This window comes from Monodelphis domestica, chromosome 7, assembly GCF_027887165.1.
Source record: "Monodelphis domestica isolate mMonDom1 chromosome 7, mMonDom1.pri, whole genome shotgun sequence".
NCBI lineage: Eukaryota > Metazoa > Chordata > Mammalia > Didelphimorphia > Didelphidae > Monodelphis > Monodelphis domestica.
In genome coordinates, this window is record NC_077233.1 from 47,256,697 (window position 1) to 47,278,101 (window position 21,405).

Genomic DNA, 21,405 nt, shown 5'->3' on the forward strand with positions numbered 1-21,405 from the left:
TAGAATTATTTGAAGTGCCATGGCATAGAGTAAGTAACTTTGGAAATAAGTAGTCATCCATTCTAGTCCTGACTCTACTGTGATTAACTTGATGAACTTGGAGAAGTCACTTCCCCTTGTACTTGAACTTCATCATCTATAGAACAAGGAGATTTAACTGGATTGTCTTCAATATCTTATATAGCTAAAAATTCTGATTTTCTCTTTTATTTCACATCTACATCTTTCAGGGAATGAAGGACAGTGGAGACATTAACTGATAACATCAGAAAGACATTGAGTTCAACTCAAGTCCTAACATTTACTAGCTGTGTGACCCTGAACAAACCATATCTTGGTTTTGAACCTGAGTTTCCTATTTCATAAAATGAGGAGAGGGGTATTTATATTTGCCACTTCACAGAGCTCTAATGAGAAAATAATTTTGTTAATCCTGAATGATTTTATACAGATGAATTATTGCTTGTTATTATAATTCCATTAGTCAATAAATTGGAAAGGAAGGGGCAACTAGGTGGCTCACTGGATTGAAAGCCAAGCCTAGGGATGGGAGGTCCTGGGTTCAAGTCTGGAATCATATACTTCCTAGCTGTGTGACCCTGGGTAAGTCACTTAACCATCATTGTCTAGCCCTTACCACTCTTCTGCCTTGGATTGATACACAGTATTGATTCTAAGGTGGAAAGTAAGAGTTTAAAAAATAAATTTGAAAGTGTTGGCTTTGCTCACAACATTCAAGAATTCTTGGTTATAGAGAAGTACATTTAGAGATGGGAGATCCCTCAGAATTAATGTAGTTCAACTTTCTAAACTGACAGAAGTTGAAACCAAAGAAGTTAAGTGATTATTCCCAAGGTCACATAGAATGAACTTGAACCTAGGTACTCTGACTCCAAATCCAATTCTTTTTCTACTCCATCATGCTATATTAGTTCATAAATGAAAGAATTGGCAAAAGCAACGCTAGAGCATGGAAATGGTACTTGATGTAGTCTTTGTCTTAGAAGAGAATGCAGATGAAATCCATGGTTCTCAGTTTTGCACTTTTATCTAGGAGATAGATTCACTTAATTGGTTATTGAGACCATATTTAAATCTCAGAGTACTCAGAGCCTCTGAAAGCTGGTTATTAGGTAGCATAACAGGTTCCCTCCCAGGCACTTCCCACATTTCCAATTGTTCTTAGGCCAGCAATCTCACAGAGACTAGAGGGAGCCCCATACCAAATTGCTTTCCTTTCTGGAATATTTGGGTGTGACAGGCAAAATCTATTCTCTGCAGTGCTGATTTAAATCCAATCAATACATCTCTTAGTTGGGGCATGATTGGAGGTTTATTTACTTTGCTATATCATCTAATGATCCTGTCATGGAGTTAAAGTTGTATAGACTGAGGTCCAAGGAGTGACTGAATCAAATGGCCTCTAGACAGAAGATTTTCCTTTGACTGTTGCAAAGTTGAAATTAATGTACATTTTGCCTTCAAGGGGGGAAATAAAATGATCCTCACCTGGAGAGACACCGAGTTACCATTTTTTTCTCCTCGTTGCTGCTTCTTTATAATCACTAAATGTCTTCACCAAAGAAGGATCCACTTTCCCCTTTTTACTTCAATAATCCTGATGGGGAAATTTTCTACTGATGGATTCCTGCTGGAAATTTTGAAACTTGAAAGTGTTTTAAAACTTACATGTCACTTTCTCTGACTCACTGGTATTTAGACTCTATTGATGTCTAGGAATAGAGAGTGAAAGATTCCGGTTTCAATTTGGCCCCAGACTCTTATTCACTGAATGAATCAGGGCAAGCCACAATCTCTCTAAGCCCTGCTTAATTAATTTCTAAAATGGAAAATATAGTGGTACTTTCACCACAGGACTTTGGTGAGGTTCAAATTAGATAAGCTGCATAATATACTTTGCCAGCCTTAAAATACTATGTAAGTGTGGGTTATGGTTTTGATTATGATCATTTCCCAATCATTTGTCCTATTTATTTGATTGATTTATTCCTTTCTCACTATGTATATTAGAGTAAATGAGTTGGAATATTTTAACCTTTATTTTTAAAAATTTCATTTATTTATGTAAGCTTTTACAAAGGGAAATTTATTTTAAAGCTATATCAATAAAAAGGAACATATTTCTTCATAACTCAGCGGCATACTCTCCCCTTTGCTAACTGGGTTTCTGGACAGGGTTAGGTCAAAATTTAGTTTCATTGCTGAACCACTTAGCCTCATCAAATTCAAATCTAGGCAGTATCTAGCCTGGAGGTCCTTGTTGTAGTCACTACTGGCTGGCCTGGGGTCCAGGTGACCTCTGAAAAATGTCACCCTTTGCTTCTCAGAGCATCAATGGTGTACTGATTCTGGAAACTAGACAGCTGAATCGGATATACCAAGGTTTCCTCCTGTCCTGATAAATGCACAAAATAAAAACTCCAATATCTAAGAGATATAATAAACCCAGAGACTAGGATAGAGATCTTTCAAGGACCAAATGGCCTCAGAGGGAAGAAGGCCCAGTAGCCGTTTTCTCTTCTGCATTGTTTCTTTCCAGGGACCACAAAGAACCAAAAGTGACTAAGGTAATTTTGAATTTTTTGCAGTAGAAAAAAAATTCTTATCTTGTTTCCAATGAAAAATAAACTGATCTGAATCACTATCCTTTGGTGTTCTTATTCAAACTAAATTTTAGATATCAAGAAAGCCTTATTATCCAGTCCTTTCTCCTAATGTTAATGCTGAGGCAAACTTATATTGTCTTACACGATCTTTAGAGCAAAGTCCCTTGTGTTCTGAAAACATCATTAGATCAAACATGGGAATGTGTAAGCATGAGGTTTAATAAAGTGAACTCTATCCTCATAGATGGAAATACAATGAGGATTGTGTCTCAATAAGTCAAGGTGGTATAGAGGACGAAGGCTAGATTTAGACTCCAAATAATGTCCAGTGTCTATTAACTTTGTTTTGAAGTATAAAGAGGCTGGGTTAATATCCTAGCTCAGTTGTTTCCCACATTTTTACCTTGGTCAAGTCACTTGGCTTCTCCAATTCCTTCATTTCTTCTTTTGAAATTAAAAAAAAAATAACTGCCCTACTTAACTCACAGAGTTAACTTTCACTGGTTCCCCATTTTCCAGCTAGGTTAAAATGAGGAAAATGCAAGGCACCATTTAAAAGAAATTTGTTTTTGTTACATTTATTATTATTCTAGGGAGGCTCGTAGTGAAAAAGCATCATAGAATGGATCCTGTGACCTAAAGAAAGGGATCTCTGAATTTTCCTCTATCTTCTCACATGCTAGGCAGGTATATATCTAATTGAACCACAGTATCACCAGCTTTGCTGATGCCAGTGTCACATCTCATTACCCAGAGAAAATAAGAAAGAAAAAAAGTAAAAAAAAAAAAGATTATTCTTTTTGGTCATGGCTGTTGGGCCAACAAGTAATATATAGAAGACATTTGAGTCCCTCCTGTGCAGGAAAATGAAATGCCTTATAATGGAGATGACTTGCAAGTGTCAGCTGGTTTTACTAAAGCTTAAGAGAGGGAATGGATATTTACCCTTCTGCAATCTTCTATTAGTTCAAACTTCATTTCATCACAATAGGAAAAGACATGTCTGAATATGGGATTGCTTTACATAAGTATATTGATTTTGAGTCTAGACAATAGGAAGTAGGTACTTATTTTCTCTCTTCACTCTCATCAACACCATCACCTTCTGGACAACACTGTCACCTCTCATGTGGATAACTATGCATCCTTACAGAAAACCTTTAGACCCTTCCTATCTTCAGTTTATTCAGACCATCATTACCTAGCTTCATCTTCTGGAAATGCTGTGTTCATCATAAATTCTTTTATTCAAGAACCTTTAATTATTCTTCTTTCCTACTGCCTTAAGTATGAATTTGGTGGGTAGTTTTTTTTTAATGGTTTTATTTACTTCATAAAATATTTCCCATTTATATGTTAAATTTTTTTTCAAAAATTTTGAGTTCCAAATTCTTCCCCTCCCTCCTACTACTACCATATTCTTTGAGAAGGCAAGCAATATGATATCAATTACATATGTGATGTCATGCAACAATAGATCATTATTAGTCATGTCACAAAATAAAAAAAAAACACAAAACCCCAAGAAACATAAAGGAAATTTAAAAAAGACTTCAATTTTCACAAAGTTCTCTTTCTAGAGGCAGATAACATTTTTCATTATGGGTTCTTTGGAATTGTCTTGGATTATTGCTTTGATCAGAGTAGCTAAGTCTTTCACAGTTGATCATCCTTACATATTGCTGTTACTTTATATAATATTCCTCTGGTTCTGTTCACTTCAATTTGCATCAGTTCATTTAAGCCTTCACATGTTTTTTTCTTCTGAAACTATCCTATATTTAATTTCTTTTTTTTATTAATGTATTTTATTTGATCATTTCCAAGCATTATTCGTTAAAGACATAGATCATTTTCTTTTCCTCCCCCCCCACCCCCCATAGCCGACGCGTAAGTCCACTGGGCATTAGATGTTTTCTTGATTTGAACCCATTCCTTTGTTGATAGTATTTGCATTAGAGTGTTCATTTAGAGTCTATCTTCTGTCATGTCCCCTCAACCTCTGTATTCAGGCAGTTGCTTTTTCTCGGTGTTTCCACTCCCATAGTTTATCCTTTGCTTATGAATGGTGTTTTTTTCTCCTGGATCCCTGCAAGTTGTTCAGGGACATTACACCACCACTAATGGAGAAGTCCATTACATTCGATTATACCACAGTGTATTAGTCTCTGTGTACAATGTTCTCCTGGTTCTGCTCCTCTCGCTCTGCATCACTTCCTGGAGGTTGTTCCAGTCTCCATGGAACTCCTCCACTTTATTATTCCTTTTAGCACAATAGTATTCCATCACCAACTTATACCACAGTTTGTTCAGCCATTCCCCAATTGATGGGCATCCCCTCGTTTTCCAGTTTTGGGCCACCACAAAGAGCGCAGCTATGAATATTTTTGTACAAGTCTTTGTGTCCATTATCTCTTTGGGGTACAGACCCAGCAGTGCTATGGCTGGGTCAAAGGGTAGATATTCTTTTAGCACCCTTTGGGCATAGTTCCAAATTGCCCTCCAGAGTGGTTGGATCAGTTCACAACTCCACCAGCAATGAATTAATGTCCCTATTTTGCCACATCCCCTCCAGCATTCATTACTTTCCTTTGCTGTTATGTTAGCCAATCTGCTAGGTATGAGGTGATACCTCAGAGTTGTTTTGATTTGCATCTCTCTAATTATAAGAGATGTAGAACACTTCTTCATGTGCTTGTTAATAGTTTTGATTTCTTTATCTGAGAACTGCCTATCCATTTCCCTTGCCCATTTATCAATTGGAGAATGGCTTGATTTTTTGTACAATTGATTTAGCTCATTATAAATATGAGTAATTAAACCTTTGTCAGAGGTTTCTATGAAGATTTTTTCCCAATTTGTTGTTTCCCTTCTGATTTTAGTTATATTGGTTTTGTTTGTACAAAAGCTTTTTAGTTTGATGTAGTCAAAATTATTTATTTTACATTTTGTGATTCGTTCTATGTCTTGCTTGGTTTTATAGCCTTTCCCCTCCCAAAGGTCTGACATGTATACTATTCTGTGTTTACCCAATTTACTTATGGTTTCCTTCTTTATGTTTAAGTCACTCACCCATTTTGAATTTATCTTGGTGTAGGGTGTGAGGTGTTGATCTATTCCTAGTCTCTCCCACACTGTCTTCCAATTTTCCCAGCAGTTTTTATCGAATAGTGGATTTTTGTCCCAAAAGCTGGGATCTTTGGGTTTATCGTATACTGTCTTGCTGAGGTCGCTTTCCCCCAGTCTATTCCACTGATCTTCCTTTCTGTTTCTTAGCCAGTACCAAATTGTTTTGATGACTGCTGCTTTGTAATATAGTTTTAGGTCAGGGACTGCAAGGCCCCCATCATATGTGTTTTTTTTCATTATTTCCCTGGATATCCTTGATCTTTTGTTCTTCCAAATGAACTTTGTTATGGTTTTTTTCTAAATCAGTGAAGAAGTATTTTGGTAGTTCAATGGGTATGGCACTAAATAGATAAATAAGTTTGGGTAGGATGGTCATTTTTATTATGTATTTAATTTCTTATAGTACAATAGTATTCTTGGAGAGGCTTTTAAAGTCCTCCAAAATCTTTAAATATCCTTTATATTAAAACTATATCTTAATGACTTCCACCCTCCCTTCTTTATTCCTTCCTCCTTCAAATTCTTTCCTTTCCTTTCCTTTCCTTTCCTTTCCTTTCCTTTCCTTTCCTTTCCTTTCCTTTCCTTTCCTTTCCTTTCCTTTCCTTTCCTTTCCTTTCCTTTCCTTTCCTTTCCTTTCCTTTCCTTTCCTTTCCTTTCCTTTCCTTTCCTTTCCTTTCCTTTCCTTTCCTTTCGTTTCCTTTCCTTTCCTTTCCTTTCCTTTCCTTTCCTTTCCTTTCCTTTCCTTTCCTTTCCTTTCCTTTCCTTTCCTTTCCTTCCTTCCTCCTTTTCTTCCTTCCTTCCTCCTTTTCTTCCTTCCTTCCTTACTTCCTCCTTTCCTTCCTTCCTTCCTTCCTTCCTTCCTTCCTTCCTTCCTTCCTTCCTTCCTTCCTTCCTTCCTTCCTTCCTTCCTTCCTTCCTTCCTTCTTCCTTCCTTTTTCCTTCCTTCCTTCCTTCCTTCCTTCCTTCCTTCCTTCCTTCCTTCCTTCCTTCCTTCCTTCCTTCCTTCCTTCCTTCCTTCCTTCCTTCCTTCCTTCCTTCCTTCCTTCCTTCCTTCCTTCCTTCCTTCCTTCCTTCTTCCTTCCTTCTTCCTTCCTTCCTTCCTTCCTTCTTCCTTCTTCCTTCCTTCTTCCTTCCTTTTTCCTTCCTTCCTTCCTTCCTTCTTTCCTTCCTTCCTTCCTTCCTTCCTTCCTTCCTTCCTTCCTTCCTTCCTTCCTTCCTTTTTTACTAAAGAATATTTATTGAGATAGTATAGAAAAAAGTTATAATTATTTCTCCTATAACACTTAGGAACCCATTTTCCTATATACTACCTCATTTCATGAAGAGAATGGGTTCCAATGTAAACCAATTTCTATAAGCTTTTGTCCCATCAAATATATGTCCAAATGTAGCATAGGTGCTTGATGAATCAGTGTCTCAGCTATTGCTTAGTGCTTAGCTACAGCTAAGTTGGGTCAAAGCAAATTGATCTTTTGTCCTCTTTAAAATGAAATCTTAGGCATCACCAATCTTCCTTCATTTAAGATAGGAAAGAACAGAAAGAGAGAAAGAAGCACAAATAGAGTCATATAGCCATAGGACAGCCCAAGTAGGGAGATGACCTCAATGGCTCTCTGTTCTTTGAAATACTTCCATGATCCTTTCTTCTCTATCCTCATACACAGGATAACAAAAAAAAATTCAAACATACTTTCTTCACTCACCAGTCTCATTGGAAAATACCTGAACCATTAGCATTCTTGCTGATTCTGAGTATTAGCTTGTTTTTTCTCACCTGGAATGCCCTCTACTCTCCTTTTTACCTACTCCAAATGTTACTCATAGTTCACAAGGTAAGCATAAAGGCTTTATTTTCTCTTGTTGCCTACAGAGCAAAGGGCAATTTTGGTGAGAAGAAGATAATAAGTTATATCAAAGACGAATTGAATTTGAAGTGGCTATAATACACCCAGGTGGTAATAGCACGCAATTAGTATCACATCTCATGTGATCCATAAAGGCATAAACTATGTTTCCTTTTTTTTTTTGGTCTTTTGCAGTACCTACCATACTACTGTGCACAGCACTAGGTATTAAATCTTTTGATTGATTTGTTCTTTTAAAAATGCCACTTTGAAGGAATAATGTTTGAAATTGGCCGAATTAAAAAAAAAAGAAATAGGGAAGTTATAATAAAGAAGATGGGCTCACAATACAAAAAAATGCCACTTTGGTGAGAATTAAAATACTAACTACAAAATTACCATCATCATCATATTGCTCTAGGTAAGGGAGCCCCCCAAATCAGAAAACTTCATCATTTTATGTTGTCATTTCTGTGCTGAGCAGGAAATCATATTTTTTTTAATTTTAATTTTTATTTCATACATTATTCCTTGGTTACAAAAATCATTTTATTTCCCTTCCCTCCCCCACCCCTCCCATAACCTATGTGCAGTTTGACTGGGTATCGCCCGTGTTTTTGATCAGAACCTCTTTCCATGTTGTACATATTTACAATGGGATGTTCATTTGGAGTCTATTTCCCCATTCATATCTCCTTCGACCCATGTCATTAAGCTGTAGTTTTTCTTTAGTGTTTTTACTCCCACAGTTTTTCCTCTGGATGTAGATAGTGTTTTTTTCTCCTGTGCCCCCTCTATGTTGTTCAGGGTCATTGCGTTGCCACCAGTGGAGGAGTCCATTACCTTCCATTGTACCACAGTGTGTCAGTCTCTGTGTACAATGTTCTTCTGGTTCTGCTCCTCTCGCTCTGCATCACTTCCTGGAGGTTGTTCCAGTCCCCATAGAACTTCTCCACTTTATTATTCCTTTTAGCACAATAGTATTCCATCACCAACATATACCACAATTTGTTCAGCCATTCCCCAGTTGATGGGCATCCCTCATTTTCCAATTTTTTGCCACCACAAAGAGCGCAGCTATGAATATTTTCATACAAGTCTTTTTGTCCATTATCTCTTTGGGGTACAAACCCAGCAGTGCTATAGCTGGATCAAAGGGCAGACAGTCTTTTAGTGCCCTTTGGGCATAGTTCCAAATTGCCCTCCAGAATGGTTGGATCAGTTCACAACTCCACCAGCAATGCATTAATGTCCAGACTTTGACACATCCCCTCCAGCATTCATTACTTTCAATAGCTGTCATGTTAGCCAATCTGCTAGGTATGAGGTGATACCTCGGAGTTTTTTTTTTTATTTGCATCTCTCTGATTATAAGAGATTTAGAACACTTTTTCATTTACTTATTAAATAGTTTTGATTTCTTTAACTGAAAATTGCCTATTCATGTCCCTTGCCCATTTATCAATTGGAGAATGGCTTGATTTTTTGTACAATTGGTTTAGCTGTTATAAATTTGAGTAATTAGACCTTTGTCAGAGTTTTTTGTTATGAAGATTGTTTCCCAGTTTGTTGCTTCCCTTCTGATTTTTGTTACATTGGCTTTGCTTGTACAGAAACTTTTTAATTTGATGTAGTCAAAATTATTTATTTTACATTTTGTGACTTTTCTAAGTCTTGCTTGGTTTTAAAATTATTCCCTTCCCAAAGGTCTGACAAATATACTATTCTGTGTTTACCTAATTTATTTATAGTGTCCTTCTTTATGTTCAGGTCATTCACCCATTCTGAGTTCATCTTGGTGTAGGGTGTGAGGTGTTGGAACAAGCCTAATCTTTTCCACACTATCTTCCAATTTTCCCAGCAATTTTTATGAAATAGTGGATTTTTGTCCCAAAAGCTGAGAGCCCAAGATCTGAGCTCCCCTTGTCCACCTGCTGGGGTTTCAGGTGTTACTGCTCACAGGGGTAGGTCCTTGGTGGTCTTAGTTAGCTCCCCAGACCTGGGGCTGCCTGTTGCTCAGTCCTGGGGTGCCCCTCCCTCATTTGTTTAACTATGGCTCTGTAGGAATGATGGGGCAGGGTAGGTCAGCTCAGGTTTGGGTGGAAGATTTTTTGTTCCCTTATATTGTGGAAATGCCCGAATCCCCATGTACTTTCAGTGCTGGACCATACTGTGGAGTTACTCCATTCTTATGAGGATGGTTTTTTTGGGGTCTTTTGAGGTTGTATGTATCGTTGGGTCTGAGGAGGTGAAGGGAGGCTTGTCTAATCTGCTGCCATGCTTATCTGGAAGTCCAGGAAGTCATATTTTTGAAAGGATATTGGACCTAGAATCAAGAGGCATCTGAATTCAGATCTTGCCTCCAATCTGAGTTTTAACATAGCAAAGGTACAAGCAAGAAAATTTAAGAATCATAAAGATCTACTATGTACAGTTATTAACTTAATCATGCTATGCCATTCAGTTTTTTTTTAGTAATATTTCCAAGCCTGGGCTTTCTTCAGTAAAAGAAACTTTCAGTAAGCAAATTCCCTCTATAAATACAGATCAGTAACTGCTCTGGAAGATTAAGGGTTGCCTGGGTTCCCTCAGAGATTTTCTTGAGCTGAATCTCATGGTCAATGAAAGATAGAGGTAGGACTCAAACCCAGATATTCTAAATTCTGAGGCTAACTCTCTCCCAACTAGGCAACACTACATATAATATGAATAAAATAGAGGGGATGATGTTTTATTTTTTATTCAACCAAAAATTGAACTCCTAATAATTCTTCTTCTGACACTTCTTAGGTAAGGGATTAGGACAAGGACCAAGAACTGAAGTTTATTCTTCAGTGAAATGGGCTTAATAATTACATACTTTAAAGGATCACTGTGAGATTCAAATGTGGTAAAATATGTAAAACAATTGATAAATATTTTAGTTTCATATAAATGTCAAATATTATCCTTAAACAATCCTGTAGGGTCAGATGAAGCCATGGACTTCATCCCAGTAATATGCAAGCTTCATAAGGATAGCAACTATTTAATTTTTGCTTTGCATTCCCATAAGTTGGCATAAAGCCAGAGGCAGAGTAGAAATTTAATGTAATTTCTGGTCAATTGAATTAGACTGAATGCATAAGGCACCCAATCTTTTGGAAGTGCATAGCTTTGCAGTTAGCAAAATGAGAGGAGAGGTCTAAGTAGTTTTGTTTGGGACTTAGATGGCAAGCTTAAGATGACACCAAGAGGAACATTCTTGGGGGGAGCATAGTATGTGGTAGGGAGGGGAATAACAGGACCTCATTAAGGTGGAGGCATGATTGGAAGGGTAGTGTACTCAACCAATCAGTAGGTCTAATTCTACTCTCAATAATCAATCATGGGTCTTGTCTCAACACAATCACACTAACTGACTTCTTCCCCATTATCTTATAACTTTTTGATACTCTGCCTTTCCTGCAGCTGGGTAAGCTGCCAATCTAACCTTTTTTCACATCTTGAGCCTTGAATTGATCCCTTAGGGCAGCTATCACCCAACCATGACCAAGCATAGCTACCCTCCATCACCAGTATCAATTTGTCTGTAGTAGACCCTTCTTGGAGTTTGAGCTTTATCTCCAGGCTTGTGATTGGTAAGACCCCTGTTTTGCCTTTTTCATTTACTTGGAGCAGTGAATAGCATAGAATGAGGCAGTACAGATGGGTCATCTCCATTACAGATTTCATAATTAATTCATCATTAAACAGTTGCTAAATCTCATCATTTCTATCTATCCACAACTTTTCACATGCATCTTCTCTCTACTCACAAAGGCATCACGCTGATTTAGGCACCCAGTAGCTCTCCTTTGAAATATTGCATCCACAGGTCTGACCATATTATTCTTTTACTAAATAAAACTCCAGTGACTCTCTATTGACTTTAGGATTCAATAAAAGCTCCCTTCTTTGCCACTTAATACGTTCATTCTTCCAAGTCACTTGGGTAACAAGATGGAAGAAAAGACATTTTCCCTGATCCCTACAACCTCTCAAAACTCTCCAAAAGAGTAATTGCATACGAACTCAGACGTAACCTTAGTTCAGGATACCTAGAATACAAAAGAAGGCTAAAAAAATGACCTGATGATATTCCTTGATGTTGAGCTCATTCAGCACCCCTTCCCAACATCCTTCACTACTGATAGTAGCCAGGCTTTACTTGCAGACTTAAATATCTGACAGCAAAACCCAACCCCACTCTTGGGTTCTCTTCACCTTCTTTCCAGTTCTGAGGAAACCATAACTCCTGACTGTGGAAACTTGCTCCAGTACAGCCAGCCTTATGAGAGCCCTTCAGGAGCAAAATCAAGGTGGTAGTTATCACACGCAGACAATACCTCAGCCAACAATCCTTGTAGTACTATGCTATGAATCTCTGACCATTTGGTGCTGGTCTAGAGAGCAGATGAACCAAGGGAATAGGGGAAGAACACATGGATGTGTGGGTGCAGCAGGCCAGTAAGCCTGAAGGAAAATATTAGGCATTCTGCAGAGGCCAATTCTGTTCACCAAAATGTTATTTGGGGCAAAATAAACTGTGAATTGCTGAGCAAAGGAGGGGGCTGAGACACTTTGAGACCTTGTACCCAAGGAAATTTATAAGGGAGAGAGTCAGAAATTAAAATTATAGTAGAAAATAAGGGTGGGCAGACACCGAAATCACCAAAGATGTCATGAAGAAAACTCACAGATCTTAAACATAAGCAGAAAAATCAACAACCCCCCCATCCTTTATTAATAACAGAAGGGATTGTGGCCTCTAGAATGGTTCAAAAGAAAAAAGAGAATGAGAATAGAATTTATGTCTTGCACAGCAAAAATTATGACAAATAATTGTCATAATAAACAAACCAAAATATATAATGGCAAGTATCATCAAAGAGTAAAAGAGAGAACAAGAGATTGAGAATGAAAATATGGGAAAGTGAAGGATAATCTAGAACAGTGGTTCTCAACCTTTCTAATGCCGTGACCCCGCAAAACAGTTCCTCATGTTGCAGTGACCCCAAACCAATGGCTACTTCAAAACTGTAATTTTGCTACAGTTATGATTCGGAACGTAAATACCTGATATGCATTATGTATTCTCATTGCTACAAATTGAGAGGTTGAGAACCGCTGATCTAGAAGAAGAGAAGTAGAAAACAAGAACATTAAAAGAAATATGCTCTCTTTGGAACACAAGTATAGTGATCTCAAAGACAGGCTGCATAAATACCACTTAAAGATTGCAGGTCTCCCAGGAGAATGTGACAATATAAAATAAACCGAGCAACACAGTGCAAGAAATAATATGAGAAAACTTTAGGACTTAAAATGAAATATCAATTGAAAGAATCTAAAGATCATCTCCAGAAAAAGATAAGCAACAATGAAAATAAGGCTGCGAACTCTTAAGATACACACATAGTGGTTAAATGTAAGGATTCACTCTGAAATACGATCTGCAAGCAAACAGGGGGAAAGCTTTCAAATGCCAAGGAGAAGATGTTTGAATAATACAAGACTATTCTGTACCAACCAGAATATGCAAAAAGGAATGGAATAATGTGTTCCAAAGAGCAATGAAGCTCAATATGCAGACCAAGATGACATACTTTTCGAATTGCAGCCTAACCATAATAAAGCAGATGAACATTTATTTCAAAAAATTTAGAAAGAAAAGCAGTTTTTCAAACATCTCGAACAACAGAAAAGAAAGAAGACTGAATAAGTCAAGAGCCAAGAATACCAACAACAACACAGTGACAACAGAGAGAAGAGGTTCCTTTCTAAATGTTTTCTGAGTCTTTGGTGAAGGTAAAAGTTTGGTAGAGGTTAGAGTAGGGGATCATTAGAGAGGGAAAGACAAGTGAGAATCTTTGAAATTAAATATTATAGTAATTTTTTGTGTGAATATAGGATTCTGTTTCCAGAAGAAGAAAACAAAAATTTCATGACTTAAAAATAAAATATTAGATATAGGGAGAGGAAAGCATAAGCCCAATTCATGACTTTACTGTGAATAGATTTCCCAATCCAATGAAAGGAAAAAGAATGAAATTTGATAAGAAAACAAAACCCTATACTCAGTATTTTCAGTATTGATTATACTGAAAATAAAACTGGGAATGGGAGAAATAATTAGTGTGCTTGAAGTGAATACCAAAAAGCAGACATCGCAAACACAATATCTAAAAAACCAAAAACATCCAAAAGAAATGAAAGCCCATTTGACCTGGTCCCAATCTATCTCTATAATATTATTACTTCCCTTCTTGTCCTCTACTCAAATTGTCCTTCTTTCTTTTGCTTATTAAAACAAAATTATAACATTCAAACTGCAATAGGGAATTAAGACATGATACCAAATGCAGAAACATGTATAGAATTCATCTATATTGAAAGCTTTCTGATGGCTTCAACTAAAATAATTCACTTTTACTTGTTTTTGCATATATGTGGTTAATTACATGCTATTGGAGGGAATATGGATGATGATGTACTTAACTTTTAAATGTCAACTTAATGGATAACTTTTTAGGCTATCAAATTTTAATGGATTGTCTATTGACAAATTAGTGGAGGAAATTTCCACACTGAGAGATACCTACTTGGATGAAATCATAAGTTTAAATCTTACCCATTCCATCCTGCTAAATATATTATTTATGCAGTTCAAAATCTGGTTTGCATGATGCTCTATGCCCTTTATTGATGTTATAAGTGGGACATAGAGTCAAAGCAAGACAAAAGTTAATTAAAGCAGTTTGAGTTACAGTTCAATTTTGGTACTATTTTTCAGCTTTTGTGAGTGGTGCCATGATGGTACCAGTCTTTAGCTATAAACATGTTTTCTCAAGCTAGTCGAGATTCTTTTATTCATTTTTATTTTGCTTGAAGTTTTTCCTTTTTTCTCTCCTGTGGTGTATTTGGTCATTTTTAACAAGGTCTAGGAAAAAGTTTTTGAATATTATCTGTGCCAATGGGAGTAAGAATGCATGTTTTGGGGTAGAGCTCTTTTGATGTTAGGCCTGTCACCATGATGGACAGGCAACACATTTCCCCCAGTGAAATCCTTACCTCATTCTCACCTTGTCTTTTGCCTTTCTTTCACCCCTCTGATGACTGGCAGATGCTTTAATTTCATAAAGGAATTACCAAGTTTTTGTTTACTTCAGTCTGTCTACCTCACCCCCCCCCCCATCAGAAGGAGGTTTCTTTGACTTTTTCTGGTTGTCAGATCACCTGATCTATTTATTTTAACTATAAAAGTTCAGGTTTTCTTTCCCTGTCGGTCCTTGATGGATATTGTTATATTTAAAATGCAGTTAAAAAGTTCTCTTCAATACTTGTGTCGCTGAATGCAATTCAAAAGAGAACAAAAAGATGAAGCCTGTTCCATTTTACACAAATTTTCTTTCTTTTATAGAATTTTTAGAAAATTTGGAATTTTAGAATTTAGAATCAGATGCTTCTGATCAAGTGAAAATGGTCAACTGGGGCTAACATTATTCGTTTTAACTAAAATTATTCCAGTCTTAGGATCTCAGTTTTAAATTCTGGACCTGCCATTGAGGGACTATTGTGGTAGAGACTTGAAGAGAGAGATGGTTTTGTAGGACAAGCCAAAATGCATGAACCAAGGCTGGGGACCTGGCTGTCAATCAGGAAGAAGGTTCCAAAAGGAATGTTCCCAGGAGTTGGCAGTTGAGGCTGGCTGAGAACCCTTGTGGGTTTGGCTTGGTTTGGGGGCTTTCTCATCAAGGGGAAACCTCTGCTCTCTCTCTGAGAATTGACTGACCAAGAGTTTGAGGAAAGCCAAGCTGAAGGAAAGACTTTTCTTGGTGGCTTTTGAAGAAGAAGGTTTTAACTGTTGTCCTCTATCTCTAACTGTCTCTCTGTCACAGTTTGTGACTGGATTGATTTCCCAATCCCTCAAATTCTCCTTATATTTTAGGGAAACACTCATCCCTCTTACCTCAGTTTCCCATCCTGTTATCACAATAAACCCCTTACCTGAGAAAGAAAACTAGAATATCTTTATAGTTCACTCAGGGGAGAGGGAAGAAGCAAAGGCTTCAAGAAGAACTGGGAGATAAGGGAGACAGGGAGGAGAGGGTAAAGGAGGGAGGGAGAGAGGGTAGGAGGAGATTAGGTGAAATATTGATCCACTAGTCATCAGTACGCAAACTCAGTAGATCAGTAGGCAAACTCCAGAGTATTCTCTAGTATCTGGCTAGAGCAATCCCCTGTGGCAGCATCCCTGTGGCTCCATATCTCTCTATCTCTGTAGTACCTCTACCTCCATTGTAACTAAGTACCCTCAGGTGTGTCCCCATACTTAGTAAAAGCTCTCTCTAGTCTGTCAGAGTCACTGCAGCAACAAGAAGTAGTGTAACACAGATCAACAATTCTATTTCACTATGTACAAATCATTTAATCTTTCTCAGCTTTTATTCATAAAAAGAAGAGTGTTAGACTTGATGACCTCTAAGGTTTCTTCAATGTATAAATGAATAATCCATTATCTTTACCATAAAAGAGTATTACACAGAGAAAAGATCTGGGATGAGAATCAGGAGATGGGGTTCTAGTCCTTGTTTGGCCACTTCCAGGGCTATGCTGGAATCAGTTAGCTCTAGAGTGCCAACTGTAAAATGTTCATTTGTGAGTATTTATATTTTGGAAATTGACAAACTGCAAATCAAGGTTTTATTTTTTAAAATTTATACACTTAAAAATGTTGGAAAACATTTTTAATAATCTAAATTAAACTTAAGATTCCCTTATTACTGAGGAAAATCAATATTGCATTCAATTATTTTTAGTAACGTCTCTATGTGCAATCATTTTCCCCTTAGCCTCTCAAGGTCAGGCTGACACAGATTGCTTATAAGCTAAGGATACTCCCAGCCCACCCCCAAGCTATCAAACTAAGCTGGGACCAATGGTCTTTGGAATAGGTTAAAGTCAGGGCTGATCAGCTATGGTGAACTCTGACCCATTTGCACATAAGTTGGTCCAGCCAATTGGTGGGGAAAAGGGTGTACTTGAAAAGAACCATTCCTCCTGTGATGAAGTAATGAGGGAGGAGTTGAGGTCTCTAAGTCCACTTCCTCATTAGCTATTCACCAATTAGAGATGTCTTGAGGTTTCCAAGATAGGAAATGAATGCTGAGCTCCCAAATCTTCTTTACATGAAGGAACTTCAGGGTGTTTGACTTCAAGAGGATTACAGAACACCAATTTATTGGTAAAATGCTAGCCCAATCAACTATTGATATTCTTACTCCCAAACCAGTCTCTCAATTATTTCCATTGCCCTAAACTTTTTCATGCATATCAACCCTAATATTTACCTGATCAAAGATCTTGCCATTTATTGCCTGAGATCCTGTAAATGTTTTATGAGCCTCTTTCTGACTTAGCTCAGGTCAATCTTTCTAAAAGTAATTAAAAAATAAGAAGAAAACCATTGATAAAATCCTTTCTAGCTCCAATATTCCATGTTACTACCTAAGGATAATAATTTCTTTCTTTTCATTTGAAGAAAGTCTCTTGAACCTCAAAGAGAGCTTTGGGAAATGTTTCAGGAAAAAAATCAATTTTTTTAGCTTGACTGATCTCCCTTAACACTGTCTATACCCTCATGGAACACATTTTATATACAGCCTACTACTGAAACTCTTGCCTGTGTTATGCTAAATGCCAAATACTACTATTGTAGTATTGAAGAAATATTTCTGGAATGCATGAATAAAAGAGAAAAGGAACAGGATAAAAGGAGAGATATAAAATGATCTTTTTCTAGCATGAATTTTTATTGAGGGTTTCAGTATCTCTATTTAAGGAATAGAATTGAATTCTATTGAGTCATTGAGTCAATAAGCATTTTTTAAAGCATCTATTTTCTTGAGGATTCAAACAAAGAGAAGACAGTTCTTGCTCTCTGGGACCTCAGAGTCTAATGGAGGAGACAGCATACAAACCAATATGTACAAACAAGGTATTTACAAGATAACTAGAATAGATATGAGAGCAGGTGCTAGCATTAAGAAACGAGGATTTACAATAGTATCAGTCTTTCACATTGAGAATAGATGAGTAAGAATAATAAATTGAAAGTTAATAATAGCATTAGTTGTGTCACACCTGGAAATGACCTTACACACCATGTTGTTCAATTTGTTTATTTTATAGATGAAGGAACATTTACAAAGAGCAAAAGTAACTTGTCCAAAGGTGCACAAGTACTGTTAATTGTTGGTAATTGATTCAGCTTCCTCCTCTCCATATATCCAACAGGGATTAGAAACAGCAATGAAATACAGCTCTTTGGATCCAAGTATGATTTTATTGACCCATCATGGAGGTACAGAGAGGATGAAAGAAACACAGAATTTATGAGTTTAAAAGGACTTTAGTGGCTATATGATTTAAACTTTTTTCTGGATTAAATTTTGATATAATTTTTAATATTTGTTTTATTACATTTTGCAATCTATGTCTTCTTTCTCCCTCTCACTCCAATCCCTTCCACAAGAAGACAAGATAATATGATATGTTTTACATGTTATCATATAATACATATTTCCATGTTTGTCATGTGAGACAAGACACATATTGATTACACTAGAGAAAAATTATAGAGGAAATAAAGTGAAGAATGGTTTATTTCAATATACATTCAGATTCTATCTGTTCCTTCTACGGTGGTGGAGGCCCTTTTTCATTTCAAATCCCTTGGAGTTGTCCTGGATCCTTCCCCTATTAATAATGACTATCATTCACAGTTAATCATTATACATTATTGCATTTCCTGTTACAGCTTTCACCTCATTCTGCTCACTTCAATTTGTATCACTTCATATGAATCTTTGTGATTATCTTGTCATTTTTTATAACACAATAATATTCCATTACAAACATACACCACATCTTGTTCAGTCATTCCCCAATCAATGGACAAATCCTTCAGTTCACAGTTCTTTGTCACCACAAAACAAAACAAAAATGGTTAGAAATCTTTTTTTTAGGGGGCAGCTGTGTGGTTCAGTGGATTGAGAGTAAAGCCCACAGATGGGAAATCCTGGGTTCAAATCTGACCTCAGACCCTTCCTAGCTGTGTGACCCTGGGCAAGTCACTTAACCCCATTGCCTAGCCCTTCCCACTCTTCTGCCTTGGAACCAATATACGATATTGATTCCAAGACAGAAGGTAAGGGTTTAAAAAAAAAGAAATGTTTTTGTACAGGTAGGTTCTTTCTCCTTGCCTTTAATCTCTTTGCTATATAGATATTGTAGTGGTATTTCTGGGTCAAATAACAGGCATAGTTTTATAGTCCTTTGGTCATGGTACCAGATTGCTCTACAGAATAGTTTTATCAGTTCAGAGCTCTACAAACAATGTATTAGTGTCCAAAATATTCCACATCCCTTTCAACATTTTCATTTTCCTCTTTTGTCATTTAGCCAGTATGGTGACTGTGAGGGAGTTTTAACTCACATTTTTAAAATTAATTTGATTTGAAACATATTTTCATAAGACTAAAAATGGTTTTAATTTCTGCTTAATTTAATTTAATTTTTGAAAATTGCCTATTTATATCTTTTGACCGTTCATCAATTGGGAAACCTTTTGTTCTTATAAATTTTATTAAGTTCTCTACATTTTTGAGAAAATATGACTTCATCAGAGAGACTAGGTAAAATTTTTTCCAGTTTGTTGTTCATCTTTTAATTTTAGTTGTACTGTTTTGTGTGTGCAGAAACACTTTAATTTAATGTAGAAACATTTATCTATTTCACCTCTCAATGTTTTTTGTTTTGACCTAATTCCTTTCCTTATCCATAGATCTGAAATGTAAACTACTTTGTGTCCTCCTAATTTGTTTATGATATCACCCTTTATTTCTAAATCATGTATATATTTTGACTTTACCTTGGTACAAGGCATGAGATGTTAGTCTATGTCTAATTTGTGATACTGTATTCCAGTTTCTCCAGAAGTTTTGTTCAGATAGCGAACAAAGCTTGGATCTTTGAGTTTGTCAAACACTAACTTACTATTTTAATTTACTATTATACATTGAGTGCCTAATCTATTCCATTGGTCTTCCATTCTATTACTTAGCCAGTACCAGATTGTTTTAATGGCTGCTGCTTTAAAATATCGTTTAAGATCTAGTACAACTAAATTACCTTCCTTCAATTTTTTTCATTAATTCCCTTAATATTCTAGGTCTTTGTTCTTCCAAATTAATTTTATTTTCATTTTTTCTAGCTTTATTAAGATATTTTGGGGGAATTTATTTTTATGGCACTGACTAAGTAAATTAATTTACATAGAATTGCCATTTTTATTATATTGACTTGGCCTACCTATGAGTAATTAATTTGTTTCCAGTTGTTTAGGTATAGCTATTTGTGTGGAAAGCATTTTGTGTTTATGATTATATAATATGGCTATATGGTCTAACAAATATATAAGAAACACATTATAACATATTGAAGATGTAGCCTAAGTCATCATCCATTGTATGAGGACCTCTAAAGATGGAGAACTCTCCTCAATACTTTTCAAGGCTGCCCAGTCTACTTCTGGAGAGTATGTTTTCCCTGATAACTAAAGTTTCCTATTTATAAGTACTATCCACATCCCCCACTTATGATCTCTGGGGTAAACAAGAACAAACTAAATTCCTCTTCTTTAAGATATAAATTAAATGCTTTAATGACTCTATCACGTTCCTTTAACTTTCCTTACCACCCATACCATAATTGCCCAGGGTCAGAGAGTAACTTGAACCCTTGGGCTCTGATTCCATTTATGGTGCATTTTCATTTAGAATTAGGAACTAACATTATGTGTAATATACATCAAAACTGTGATATTGATAGAACTAAGAAATAAATATGAACACATTTATTTATCTAGTGATAAAGTCGAGTGGTGAAGAACTTCATTATTCATTATAGTTCACTCCTTGGAATTAAAACCCTTAACAAAATTGAAACTGATTCTTGATACCCTGCTACTAAATACCAATGAAATTTCTTAATAAGTTTAAAAAATTCTGGGATGCTTACATAGCAGGTATCTTGGTTTTTCATGCAATAATACAAACCTACAGATTTAGCTGTCTTTTATAGAGCAAAACAGAAAATCTCTTGCCCTAGGCATTGGTATAATTCCAATGTATATATTGAAAACCAAGCAAAGAACAGTAGTAACAATGTGTAGAATGCAATATAGAATGTTGAATCAAGGTAAGAGATTTACAGTAAATCAACTGAAGAGTCTTTATTCCCTCTAGGAAAATAGCTTTGCTTTTAATTTGCTTAGTTGTCTGTCTTAGCATCCTGGATATTATAGTTTTGGAGTCAGAAGAAATGAGTTAAATTTTGTTTCTAACCTTTATTAGCTTTTGATTCTAAGAAAGTCATTTATATTCTCTGTACATCAGTTTTCCATTTGTAAAATGGTCAATGTGTCACACAGCTAAAGAAAAAAAGTGGGGCTAAGCTGAATTTCAACATTAGAATAAATTTTTCCTCCTCAAAATATACCTGTTCATAGCCTCTAAATATAGCATGTTGTAGTGGAAAGGTGTTCGTTTTGGAATCAAACGTCTATGTTCAAAACTTGTCTTGATCTCTAAGGTAACTTGCATGTCAATGGATAACTTTATTCATCACCCTAAACTTCAGGTTTCTCTTTTGGAAAATGGTAGTATTGGGAACGAAGATGGCAATAGACAGCAGCCCAACTAGACTCTCTCAGCTTTCCCCTC

At 36.3% G+C, this 21,405-nt stretch overlaps 1 long non-coding RNA gene across 1 annotated transcript in view; it reads left to right on the forward strand.

Moving 5' to 3' along the window:
• Positions 1-21,405, forward strand: part of LOC103102761 (uncharacterized) — an 83,590-nt gene that overhangs the window by 15,790 nt on the left and 46,395 nt on the right. The window lies entirely within an intron of this gene.